Here is a 14783-nt window from a genome sequence, read left to right as displayed (position 1 = left end):
TCCTGGAAATAAAAGCATTACTGAGTCAAATGATGATTTTTGAAGGCTCTTAAAATAATTTGTCAAATCATTAATAGAATAAAAAGGCAGGATTATTAACAATGTATATATTAATAAACGTACATAACCTGAGTTTTCTTTTAAAGCTTGTGCATTTTGTTCAGCGTTGTCTCCCAAGAACTTTCCCAAGCTACTGTAATACAAAAACATTTCTAACACCTGTGAAATTCCACTAAAGTTAAGGTTAAATGTTTTAGATTTGTAAGTCAGTAGATTGGGACTTCCCCGGTGGTCCAGTTAAGAATCCACCTTCCAACGCAGGGGATGCAGGTTCGACCCCTGGTCTGGGAACTAAGATCCCACATGCCACGGGGCAAACTAAGCCCGCGCACCACAACTAAAGAGCCCGTGTGCCGCAACTAAGACCCGATGCAGCCAAATAAATAAAAATAAATATTAAAAAAATTTTTTAATAATTCAGTAGATTACAAAGAGTAATAGGAAAGTAAAGAAACCATCAGCCTTCATATGACTGCTTAGCACACTTGTGTTGATAATTTTTTTAAATTCACACATCCAAGAAAAAAAAAATCCCAAACTCGGTGAGCAAAGCTATCAAAAAAAAAAAAAAAAAACCCACAAAAAAAAATGTATTCTGAAGAAATACTTAAGGAGAATTTTGGTATGAAATAAATTTACTGAAGTCTTTTCTACTTTTGTAGATAAGAGTAAAGAATTAGACGTACAGAGATTTGGATACCAAACAAATTCTGAAGTTAAGCCTATCAGTTCCAGGATTAGTTGGAAGATCAACCTCAACATTCACTAAGGAAAAAAAAATAGCTTCAACTCTCCATCTCATCACTACAGACAAAACCATGGGCAGGAAAGGGATGACCAGGCTTCCCTCAGGAATTGTGTCAAAAAAATTAAAATTTAGCCTTGTTGTCTTATGGCCAATCTCACTCCTTTCCTGATATAAGAATAGTACCTAAATTTCTACCACTTGCTGGACTCATATTCTTTGACTTAATCTCACCTGACCCATGACGCAATGTCTTTATATTTCTATGATTACAATGTAATTTGTAAAGCCTTCAAAGTTACTATCTTGGGAACGTTTTTTACTAAAGCAAAATCAAAGATGTTTGAAAAAGAGAAAAAGAGAAAAGGTTGGACTAAATCATTCTCACCCAAAGGGTTAATTTCTCAAGTTGTCGTTCAGTAGCATTATCTATCAGAACAAAGTAGAATGATTAAATTTCCTTTTTAAGAGAGCCATTTGGGAAAATAAAGAGATCTTTTTCAGAGAACAATTTGTACGAGAGAGAACAATTTCCCTACTTATTAAGATGTGGGAATATGAGAGGGTAGCTCCTCTTGAATAAAAAGATTAGCAGAATATGTATTTCTATAATGATTTGTAAGGTTAAAAACTGATAGATATGAACTAAAAGAAATGGTCAATGAAAAGCACTACTAGTGCAAGATTTGAGCTATTTCAACACCTTTGGGAAAAAATAAGGTTAGTTTCTAAATCTTAGCTTAAGAAGAATGATTGTTCCCCACAGATAAAAATCCATTATCATATAATTGAATACATTAACATTGTCATTAATACTGAAAGACATTTTAGAGATCCAATTCAAATTTCCTCATTTTACAAATGAGGAAACCACTTCTAAGAAGTAAACTCCATGGCTGGACCAAATTAGTTGCTAATGGCAGCTTACTGTTAGATTATACAATAGTTATGTGCCTTATTTGTCAACTGAACTATAAACCCAGTAGAGGCTTACACCATCAGTAGGTATTTTCTACATCTTCCTATTACATGCAATGTCTGACACAGTAATTTGAACTTAACACAGCTAAACTTGCTATCCCATATGCTAATTATGAAATAAAAGAATTTGTTTCAAGTCACATTTCTCTGAAGCCATAAACAACTTTAATTTTACTCCTTATTTATGTCAATATATGGCATACCAGTTGTTTAATACAATTGTATCTTACAGCTTTAAATCACAGAATCATGTCAGTCATCTTAAGTTTTTAAGAACTCACTAATCACAACCGTAGTTCAGCTCTCAAGGCTTTAAAACCCAAAATATTACCTAATCTTCAATGTACTGTAAAACAAAAAGACACATGCACAATACCTAAACTATAAATTTTATTCTAAAGTCAAAAACAAAGCAGTTGAACAAAAAGTCACCGGCATGTGTTACTAGTATATTCTTAAAGCTCTACCTCCTGTTAAAACCATTCAAGGTGGCTAATAATTTTACCCCTTAAGCCTCATCATATTACTTTTTTCAAATTCAGGGTTAAAGTCCTAAGTTAGCTCCTGCAACCTACCTTTTGACAAACTCAACTTCCTCAAGCACTGAGCTTAGTAAAGTACATCTTACACCTAGGAACAAAGTACTGGTACAAGCATACCTAGTCACTGGTTTTCTAAGAGCATAATGATTTCCAGTGAAGCCATTTAAGTAGGGGGAAATCGAGTTGGTTTAATGAATTTATAAATGAAGGCTATAGACGTTCCACAACAAAGTTGAACTTTAAATCATTTACAAAACAAGTACAAATCAACTGGCTGCTTCTGAAAAAATGCAGATTGAGTCAGTAGGTCATAGGTGGGGCCTGAGATTCTGCATTTCTATCCAGCTCCCTGGTGATGCTGAAGCTTTTGGTCCATGGACCATCCCTGGTGTAGCAAGGATGTAGCAGAGAGCTCTGAGAAAAGATTGCCCACCTAGCCAACCAGATCAACACAATAACTGTACTGTCAGAGCTAGTTACCCTCACATCCAACTTTATAATATGTTCTCTAACTGGAAACAGACATCTCTTACTTCTGAACCCTTAATTTATGCTTTTGCACTTTCCTCTCAGATAGCTAATACTCCCTCTATGGAAAATAACTGAAAATTTTTTATAGTCATGGAAGATGTTGCTTCTAAATCCTACTTGAGTTTATTCCTTCCATGTGGAGGGAGTTCAGGGGGTGTAACATTCCTGCCCTTTTTCTGTCCTTTTACTCACTCCAAGCAGAAGCAAGAAAGTGACTTAAATGGATTCTGTAAATTCAGGAAGAACTAGCTGGGCAAGGACTAGGATAAGGTGAGGGTACCATTTGCCTTGGGCACTAAATATAAGACAGTCTCAGTAACAGTCGAGAGGCCCGCGTACCAAAAAAAAAAAAAAAAAATAGTGATCGAGATAAACAACATTTAAAGCACTAAGGTTTTGCTGGCCTCACTCTCTTCACCCTAGTCCCAGCCCCACTGCCCACAGAGTACACAAGTTCTCTTCTGTTCCCCACCCCTACCAAGAACAGGTCCCTACAGTGGAAAGGGGACAGTGAGGGTGGGAGAGACCTGCCCTGTTATCTGCACCATAGTGACCCATGGGGAAGTGTCTCTCAAACGCTGTTCTGTTCCTCAAACTCACTTTCATCTGTAACTGATCTATAATTACAGATGAAATTCTATAATTATAGTCTGTAATTATAATTCATCTATAATCATCTACCCACCTTACTCTGTTTCTTATTTCTCAAATAGCTCATAACCAGAGAGGGGAGGAAGGCAAGAATAATACCCAAGAATCAACAGCCCATCCTGACCACGTGTCGGCCACACTCTGGAACAAAGTCCAGGAGGCCAGGCCCCTGAGAGCCAGACATCTACCTTCAGCTGTTGAATGCGGGCGGGGTGGGGGGACCACAGAATCCCCCAGGAAGAGCTACCGTTGCTGCGGCAACCCAAGGAAGCTCGTGGGGCTTTGAGCTGCGGCTCTGCACCAACCACTGCTGGAGAACGTGCACACTGTTAACTGTCAGCTCTGTCACTGTGAAGAGCAGTCGCTGAAACAAGGTAGTATTTACTGGGCCCTCTCAAAGCTGTAAATATGTTACACTAGGCAACAAAGCATGAGAAACAAACAAGGGGTAAAGTGTGCAGGAACAAAACACACGTGGGGTAACTGGGGCTTCTACCGTGGCCAAGGTGGATGTGCTTAGGTTCAAGGCATCGGCCAGAGGTTCTATCGCACTGGTGCCTCGCAGCCTGTATCCCATAATCCAGCTCACTTTTTCAGCTGGGATGTTGGTTTTAAAATAACACAGACTGGGCGAGAGGCTTTAAGCCTAAGACCATACATATTGAGCTGAGTGGGAAACTCCAGCTCACAGCAGCACTGTCCTTGGGTGAGTGGCTGTCTCCATGGAAAGGGACTGCCCAGGTCTGCAACCTGAGGAAAACAAGGCCTGGGACGCACATCTGAAACAAAGCCACTTGAGTCTCGGCACCAGGGCAGGCTGTCAGCACGCCGCCTCCTTGTGCAAGGCGCACAGCTGCACCTTGAACCACCCCTGGCAGGAGTGTGCAGAAAGCAGAGGCTTCAGAGGGCACAGCAAGGCAGCAGCAGGCTGACCAGCAGCTCGGGTGAGGCTCAACTACAACCGTAGGGAAGAGAGTCGCAACAGGCCCTTTCAGACACTGGTGGTCTACGTAGTACATTCACGGCTTTCGAAGGGCAAAGCAGAAGCTTCCTTGTGTTCCTGTGTTCCTAGAATGTTTCCAGCTTTCAACTGTTAACAACAGATCTGGTAGGTAATACAAATTATCCCGAATTCCACTCTGTATTCAAAGACCAGGGGGGCCGAAAGTGGATGCAGTAAGCTGGAATCCACGTGGCTTTTCCACAGTCTCAAGTCACACCCCCCCAAAACAAAGTGTTTCCAATTAGCACTTGATTGGATAATTAAATACTAGGGGTAAGTCTTCCCTAAGACTCAGGCTTCTTAGATTTAAGTAAATCCAAAGAAAGAGACAGTAGAAATAGCTCTACGGCACAAACGTGAAAGTGACTCTGCTTGTAAGAGAGGGAAAGGTGTATCCTAGACCGGGCCTCCTGGTGCAGCACGATGACCTTTGGAAATACCGAAAACTGTTTTAGAAACTACTGCTCAGATATAACATTCCCTGCATTACTATTTCAGGGTTAGGGGATTGGGCTGTTTTCAAAATATGGTAGTTTGGGAAGAGCGAGGAAAATAGGGAACAAGAATAGTTCTGTGCCCGCCGGTGTGCTCCTCACACACTGGCTGCTGAATCAGCACAATTTTGCAGTAATGACACCTCTTCCCATGAAGCGGCCCAGACTGTGGCTGCCGAGAGAACATGAACTCCGCCTAGGTTTCAAAATCACTCTAGCCTGACAGGACCAGACTAAGACACCAGTAAGGATGCCTACTGAAATTTAATTCTGGCCTTTTCACTCGAAGTCTGCAGAAAGTCAGCTCCAGAAGGGCAGGATTTTTCCCCCACTCTGGTCTGGTTTATTTTCCAAAATATCCCCAACACTTGGAAGAGTACACAGAGTGGTTTTTTAATAAACAGTTGTTGCATTAATGAATGTATGAGAAGGCCAAGAGAATTTGATTTTGGACTTTAACATATTTGGATTTTAACTTGCAAGGTTAGGCAGTCCTACAATTTTCCCCTGGGAACATGACAGTGGTAGAGGTTTATGTTCATATTTAGGCATCACTATGTTATTGGCAACTTAACTTTGTCATTGGATCTCATTGTACTTTGTGGGAGAACATGGCCGTATATCATCTGAGATCACAATGAGGAAAGTAAAATTAAGCCCTGGGCACAGAGTGGCCAGAGTTGATATAATTAACGCACCCGTCAGAGCCTTCAAACTGTCACCTGCCCAGAGGTGCTAGGAGAGTACCCAAAGGGACAGTGCTTTCACTGGGGAGCAGCCCCCCGAAGGTTTGAGCGAGGCACTGGTTAACCATGGGCTAACTTCTAAGTTCAATGTGTTAAGAGAACCAGAAGCACGGATGCCGGGGGTGAAGCTGCTTTGCCGTCCCCGATGTCTCCTTTCATGTGGGAGCTCGATTAGTCTATCCTTCTTGACTTCAATCTGACCCTTTACTTTCATCCTGCCCCGAGGAAGTACAGGGCCATATCCGTCTAGGGAAATGGGGAAGAGCAAACAGGGCAGGCTTGGCTGACCTCTGCCCACTGTCTTCTGAGAGTGCGTCGGCCTGCGGGGAGCACAGGACCCCACACTTCAGGAGCAGCCTGGCCATGACTAGGAGAACCGAATTCTGGGGCGGGCTGTTAGGAGCTCTTTGTCTCCCACCCTGGAAAGCAGCCTCCCAGGAGCCTTTAACAGGGATGATCTGACAGCTCAAAGGCCTGTTATCTTACTCTGTCACACTTCTCCATTGGTCCAAAACCCAGATCAAGAACAGGGGTGTTACTTATTGGACACTTCAGTGAATATTACAGTTTTATTTTTCTTTAATTCCTAGCTTAAATCTGACTTCTAGAAGTCCACTTTTTAGAACTGTGGTAAAATATGCGTAAGATTTATCATCCTTAATTGTACAGTTATACGGCATTAAGTAGACTCACAGGACTGTGCAAACATCACCACCATCCCTCTCCAGAATTTTTTCATCTTTCCCAACCGAAACTCTGTATCCATTAAACACTAACTCCCCATTCTCCTCTCCCACCCCTGGCAACCACGGTTCTACTCTCTGTCTCTATGAATTTGGCTACTCTAGGGACCTCATATAAGAGGAATCATACAGTATCTGTCTGTTTGTGTCTGGCTTATTTCACTTACCACAATGTCTTCAGGATTCATCCCTGTTACAGCATGTGTCAAAATTCCCTTCCTTTTTAAGGCTGAATAATATTCCATTGTACTTATAGGCCACATTTTATTTATCCAGGCATCCACTGATGGACACTTGGGTTGCTTCCACCCTTTGGCTACTGTGGACAATGTTGCTATGAACATGGTGTACAGATATCTCTTCTCTGAGACCCTGCTTGCAGTTCTATTGTGTATATATGAAGTGGAATTGCTGCATCATACGGTAACCCTATGTTTCATTTTTTTGAGGAATTATAAAATCGTTTCCCACAACATCTGTACCATTTCACATTCTCATCAGCAATGCACAGACTTCCGATTTACGTCTTCAATGCTTGTTACTTGTATTCATTTTTTTTTAATATGTAATAGCCATCCTGTTGGGTGTGAAGTGATATAGTGGCTTTGAATTGCACTGCATTTGCCTAATGACTCGTAATTTTGAGCACTTTTTCACACGCATATTGGTCATTTGTATATCTTCTTTAGAGAAATGTCTATTCAAGTCCTTTGTCCATTTTTTAATTGGTACTTTTGATATTGCTGTTGTTGAGTTAGTCCACTTTTTAAAATCATATGATTTAGGAGAATATTTTCTACTTCTCTGGGAAGCATGACTGACTTAGTATGCTGCAGCGGGTACATTTTTACACTCCTGTTACAGGATGAACCGTGTGTCTCAAAAAGATATGCTGAAGTCCTCACGCCCAGTACTCATGAGGGGGCTTTATTCGGAAATAGGGTCTTCACAAATGTAATCAAGTTAAGGTTAAAGTCATTAGGGTGGGCCTTAATTCAACATGACTAGTGTCCTTATAAGGGAAGGAACACACAGAGAAAGAGAAACGCCATGTAAAGACACAGGGAGACCCAGGGAGACCCAGGGAGAAGACAGCCATGTGAGCGGCCATGTGAAAACAGAGGCAGAGACTGCAGTCATGCTGAATGAACAAGCAGGGCTACCCAGAGCTAGGAAGAGGCAAGGAAGCATCCTCTCGCAAAAGCTTCAGAGCAAGCACAGCCCTGCTGACACCTTGAATTCGGATTTCTAGCATTCAGAACCATGAGAATAAATGTCTGTTGTTTTAAGCCAACCAGTTTGTGTCGCTTTGTTACAGACTAGTACAACTCCCTTCTAGAAAATCAGTGCATCATTCAAGTCCTTTTACAGACTGGTTGTTTGGAATTCACAACACAGTTTCCATTATTAAGAAAAAACACACACATAAACAATGATTAGGTTCCCGGGCAGCCTATCAATGACATTGTAACCCATAATGGAGCATGAGTATTGCCCAATAGTTCTGCTGTTTCCCCCAGAATTATGGGAAATGCAGCCAGCATTGCACATGGGGCCCTAAATATGAGCGACACGTATCCTTTGCCATAGCCACAGGATATAGGTGTAGAGAAGAGCTATACCTTCTCTCTTCTCTTTAACGGGCAGTGGAGACACTATGGACTCTTCACCCATCCAAAGAAAGGGATTTTGTGCTCTCTGTTGCCCAGATGGTGTCAGGGTCTCTGTCCTTGCTGTCCTCCCCCATGTCTGTACCCCAGGCGCACAGGCAGTGACAAGAAAGACTAGATTCCCTCCAGAGGTTTCTCTCCCTACTTGTAAAGACAGCAAAGGTTTAAACAGTCCTTCATTTCAAGGATGAGTAGCAGTGAAGAAAAAAAAAATTATTTGAGGTAAAGATCTTGGTTTTAATCCAAAAGTATCTTGACCTTGAGGTGAAGCCTACCCAGGTAGCAGTTAACAGTTCAAATGCTTAGCACTATTAGAAACAATGGAAAGAGGAAATTCCCTGGCAGTCCAGTGGTTAGGACTCTGCGCTTCCACTGCAGGGGGCACGGGTTCAATCCCTGGCCGGGGACTAAGATCCCGTAAGCAGTGTAGGATGGCCAAAAAAAAAAAAAAAAAAGTGGAAAGAGATTTACCTTTTTATTATAAATATGACGGTAGCTTGAAAACTTAAACACTACAGGGGTAAAGACCATGGAGCATAAAGACCTGCTCTATAACCCAAAGCTGACAGGGTCAGTTTTGCTATAAAAATAAACAACCCAGAATGTCAGTCAATGTTTTAACACAAATGTCCAGGGTGTTGGAAGGGAGCTCTGCTCATATCCACCGTCAGCCAGGGATCCAGGCTGACTGAGGCTTCATCTCAGGAAAAACTTCCACAACCACCAGACACTGGGAAAGGACCGCCGCAAAGCGGCCACTCACCCTTAAAGCTCCTGCCTTCCCTCCCGCTCACATTTCACCAAAGCAGGACAACCCTCAACCTCAGGACAGCTGGGAAGTACCACCTTACCATTTGCCCAGGAGTGGGAGAAGTGGAAATACTTGCGCAAAGCATTATGGTAGGACCTTCATTAAAATCAGCCATGAGTGCCTCTACCCAAATTATTCCATTTCAGCCAAGATGAGTGACTCACAGCTCTCAGGGAAGACAAAGGAAGAAAAGATGAGAAGTAAGTGAGGGCCTCTGTCTGTCACCAACATCTGATGGTTCTCAAAACATAAAGTGGGGCTTCCCTGGTGGCGCAGTGGTTGAGAGTCCGCCTGCCGATGCAGGGGACGCGGGTTCGTGCCCCTGTACGGGAGGATCCCACATGCCGCGGAGCGGCTGAGCCCGTGAGCCATGGTCGCTGAGCCTGTGCGTCCAGAGCCTGTGCTCCGCAACGGGAGAGGCCACAGCGGTGAGGCCCGCGTACCGCAAAAAAAAAACCAAAAACATACAGTGCTTTTAATAACCAGCAACTGGCTGAGATGGGCTGGTCACGAAACCCATTTCCCTTTTCTTTCTGGCACACAGTCAGACAGAATTTCCCTACCGCTCTTGCAGGGAAATGCCATGTATTCTAGTCAACAGAATGTGAGCAGACACTATATGGACCACTTCTAAGCCTGGACTGTAAAACTCCTGTGTGATCCTTCATGCTCTCTTCCATACATGGCTTGTGCAGACTGAACAAAGGAAGCCACATGCTGAAATGTGTTAAAGATGGTGGGACCACAGGATGGAAGAAGCCTGCACCCCTAAATCACTGCTGGGAGGATTACTGCTCACCCAATCAAATACACATTCTGGACTTCAAGAGAGCAAGAATTAAATTAGAATTATGTTTGAACCTGACTGTTTTTAAGGTTTTATTTGGGGGAGGGGGGTGTGGGCAGCAAATTACATTCTTTCATCACAGTGCGCGGGCCTCTCAGTGTCATGGCCTCTCCCGTTATGGAGCACAGGCTCCAGACGCGCAGGCTCAGTAGTTGTGGCTCATGGGCTTAGTTGCTCCGCGGCATGTGGGATCTTCCCAGACCAGGGCTCGAACCCGTGTCCCCTGCATTGGCAGGCAGATTCTTAACCACTGTGCCACCAGGGAAGCCCTACATTCTTAAATAATACTGTAACTACTTGGAAAGAAGGGAGTAATCATGAAGAACTGTATCATTTTAGTCATCTTTTGTCAAAACAAAAAAATGTTATAATCAGCACTTGCTGAATATGAAAAAACCGTATGATCTACAGATTGTTGGGGACACAAATAGGGTAGCTGATTCCATTTGCCCTGTCTTCTCACCCACTGATAATGTTCAGACATCCAAGCTAATAGCATCTAACGATGGCCAGGAAAAAAGGTAATTTCTGTGTACTTGCATCTGATGGAAGAAAATTATACCCATCAAAAAACAGTTTACAATAATGCACGTCCCTGTTCTGTTTTCTTCCTTAAATCCTACTGCGTTTGCTTCTTCCAAGAAGTCTTCAGACGTTAATCTAGTATAAGGGTTGGCAAACTACTTTTGTCAAGGGCCAAATAATGTGTTGGGCATTACAGTCCATACACTCTCTGGTGCGTTTATTCAACTCAGTTGCTGTAGAACAAAAGAAGCCACAGACAATATATAAGTGAATAAGCATGGCGACATCCCAATAAAAAAACTCACTAAAACAGGGAGAGGTCAGATTTGGCCTTCAATCTGCATTGTGCTGACCCTGAACTACTCTATTCTCAAATGCTCAGCACTAGCTGTCATTTGCCATATACCATCATTTTAAAAATCTATTTCTTTTGATTTCATTTTTATTTCTTGACTCAGCAAGGTTGCCTATTACAAGGACAGTATAGTCTTAACTCTCTGGGTACAATCAGTTAATATTTATCTTGATAAAAACATTCACGGGGGCTTCCCTGGTGGCGCAGTGGTTGAGAGTCCGCCTGCCGATGCAGGGAACACGGGTTCGTGCCCCGGTCCGGGAAGATCCCACGTGCCGCGGAGCGGCTGTGCCCGTGAGCCATGGCCGCTGAGCCTGCGCGTCCGGAGCCTGTTGCTCCGCAACGGGAGAGGCCACAACAGTGAGAGGCCCCCGTACTGCAAAAACACACACAAAAAAACAAACAAAAACAAAACGTTCACAAAATCAGGCACCACAGGGCTCCTAAATTACCTAATGACAAACGTAAGAAAATATCACCAAAAAGTGCCTCCTGGTTTTCACAAATCTTATCAATTTTCATATAAATTATCACATGATAAAGTTATCCTATAGCATAACATAAGAGATCTTCATGCTAGCATTAGTTTACCTTTGTGAAAAAAATTAAAAATCTAATTAATTGTGACTTTAGAGACATTTTAAGACTAGTTGACACTGGGTGACCATTTAGTGAATTTTTGTCAACAAGTTCAAGTTTGACATAGCTGTCAAAGACAATAATCTGAAAGCACATTCTATTAGCCAAAACAAATCCTATCAGTATCAATGCAATTTTAAGGACAAGATCAGAAATCTGGTCATTAAATATCCACAGAGTACCACCACCATCCTTGATTAGACTCTGAAGAAATGGGAAAATGTATCAATCCCACCCATCCCAAAGGCCACATACTAGTCCCATCCCTTAACTGGGTCTCTCCCTGCTGCTCCAGCCTTTCCTGGCCCCTGTATCTGTAACTACTAGACTGTAGACTAGTAGACTGTAGACTACTAGACAGTGGGTAGGCGCTTACCCACTATTCATCCTGCCCTTCTTCCCTGCCAGTGGAACCCTCAGGTTGTACTGATGTCCACCTTGTCCCATATAACTTAGGAAAAGATGCCACCCCAGCTCAGGGGCAAATTCTGACAGGTCTAAGCCAGTCACAGAGGCCCTGATTTTCCACGGAATCTAAGAACATCAATAGGTGACCTGGGCCCTTAGGGTTTATTGTGTTTGCATGGTAACTAGACTTACCGTGGTGATCATTTTGAAATGTATAGGAAAACTGAATCACTATGTTGTGTAACAGGAACTAACATAGTCATAGAAGAAAATGAGAACAACAAAAATTCGCTATTATGTGACACTTTAATCACAAACCTCAATATCTGAAGGCAGAAACGACTTACTAGAGCACAGAGAGGTCAAACAAGGTTTCAGAGAACATACCACAGGGTGCAGGGCAGGACAGGCTGTAGAAGCCGAGAGTGACCCAGGAATTAGACACAACAGAAAGTGTCTAGTGGCAGGGGGGGGGGGGGGGGGGGGGCTCGTAATTCTCTATAAGGATCCACTAAACACCTCCTTCCCCCAGGTACCTACCTGTACCCTATACATTCAAACAACTATCCCGACTCTGGAAAACAGCCATATAATCTTAGAAGAAACTGGTGACACACTCCAAATTTAGAGGCTAGCAGACCCAGAATCGGCTGTGGGTGAGGCATGCAGGTGCAAACAGTGAAATTCTTCCAATTGAGTGGTGGGACTACCAGCCCACTTCCTGTGCTCAGCTCCACAGAAGCTTATAATCACCAGGTTTAGAGGGCCCCGTGCAAACGATGATAGGATCTTTCTTTGCAGAAACAAAGTCCAGAGACAAGACCTACAGAAACTGACACTAGAGGTCTCGATTTACATGACTTCTGGTACAATCCACAAACGAGCATTCAGAGGCATAAAGTACTATTATCCTCATTTCACACACAAAGAAACTGAGGCACAGAGAGTTAAAAAACTTGCTGTGGTCATGTAGTTAGAAGGTAGCAGCGCTAAGCAGTCTGGTGTCGTGCCCACCTTTTCACTCCTACGCTAAATAAAGGACTTACAAAAGACCAAGTATCAGAATGACAGACTTTACTATATTAATACTGAGAGCTAGAAGACAAGTGAAGCGATAACTTCAAACTTCTGAGAGAAATTTTCAAACTGGAATTCCAATCCTGCCAAACCATGAATCAAATATGAGTGGGGGTAACGGGGTTCTTAGGCACGGAAAGCATCACACTTACCTCTCCTACATGCTTTCTTGGGAATCTATGAACACTGCCAATGTGAGGAAAGAAACCAAGGAGGATTATTATCTAGGAAACAGAGAATCCAACAGGAGAAAAGAGAAAGGAATCCCCAGAAATGCGTGGGTGACGGCTGTGTCCTACACCTGGATGGCAGCAGGAAGTCAGAAGTCCAACGAGGATGTCTCCAGGAAAACACACAGAGCTAATCAATATTGGGAAGTTTTAACCAATTGAAAAACTGAACTGAGAGAAAACTGAGAGTGCTTTTGAAGGATGTGAAGTTGTTTCTGCCAGATATTAAAAAAAAAAAAGTAAACAGAAAAAATAGTTGTACAAGAAAGAAACATCATCATAACACACCACTTGGATCACAGAGATATTATTCATAGTCATATTTTGATTTAAAAGATGGAAGTAAATAAAAGAAATAGAGAAGAGGGAAGAAACGTGACTGCCTCTGAGAACAGAGTGGGCTGTTCTTTCATATAATCCTTTTAGCGCTACTTATCTTCTTAAACTCTGAACATGATAAAAATTAAGGAATTATGTAAAAGGATTACTTTGAACCTTTTCTATTTATCTTGTTTTCTCCTTCCATTAAGAAGCCTCTTATCAAATGAAGCTGTTGTCTTAGTTCCTTTTAAAACCCTCAACAGCTTAGCTCTTCTGAGGCTGAGGCTTGGGAGAAGCCAGTAAGACTACAGACAGGCTTCACAAAGAAACACAAACTTGAGATGCAAGGGGCCTTTTCCTGAACCTGAAATTAGTGACTTATTCAGCTGCTGCTCTATCCTGGTAGCGACCCTGCTCACTTTAAGCCAGTATTCACTTCAACTTTTCCCTGCTGACCCCAGCCACTGTGAAGGACACCTATGGACCATCAAGGTCAAATGTCAAATTCTGCTCTAATTCCATGTCAAAGGTAAGAGGCTGCCTTGTAAAATACATGCTTGTATCAGAAACATTAAAATGTGAAAACGTGTGTCTTACAAATGATGAAATACCATAATTTATTAAACCAAAGCTCAACATTTCAAAGTCACTGACTCTCAGGGTTAGAAGAGACCTCAAAAGAGATCTATGGAATCCTAACACTAATCTGACATTTAAATCATCGCAGACCATAATCAACCAAATCCCTGCCCCTCCAGAGAAAGTACAATGGTTCTTGGCAGTTCCTACCTCCCCAGTCTAAACACTCCCTGTCCAGAGCCATAAAGTATATGATAGTATTTGGGATTCAAACTCTAGCCACAGGAGACAGAAAACCTCAGATAAGTGGCAAAAGACAAGTTTATTTCTGTCTCGTGCAAATGTCTGGGTTGTTCAAGATTAAGGGACCCAGTTGTCAGGGACCTGGGCTCCACCTTTCTCGTTCCTTTGCTGTGCACGACCTCAACCTAGGGGCCCAAATGGCATTATCTGTGTTTCCTTGAACAGGGTAGAAGGGTCAAGAGGCAACAAAGATGGAAGCTACCTCCATATAATATAACGCACCACACTGATGCCTGATCACACGGCCACACCTGCCTACAAGGCAGGCTGGGACATGGACACCAATACAGGCTACCCACACCTGACTAAAAATCCTATAAACATAGAAGAGGGGAGAAGCAGAGAGTCAGGGACAAAGAGCCATCTCTGCCACCCTTAACCACAGACCCAGCGCTCTACGCCACACAGCACTGCCCTTCACTAACAAGAGAACAGGTTTGTACTCAGACCTCCATGTTTTCTAGAAGCCAGGAGGCCTTAAACTCAGGGCCTTTCTGTCTTTCTTTTTTTTTTTTTTTTTTT

Source organism: Lipotes vexillifer, unplaced genomic scaffold (genome assembly GCF_000442215.2).
Source record: "Lipotes vexillifer unplaced genomic scaffold, Lipotes_vexillifer_v1.1 scaffold614, whole genome shotgun sequence".
NCBI classification, from domain to species: Eukaryota; Metazoa; Chordata; class Mammalia; order Artiodactyla; family Lipotidae; genus Lipotes; species Lipotes vexillifer.
The sequence above is the reverse complement of the archived record's forward strand: the minus strand, read 5'-3'. Positions refer to the sequence as shown.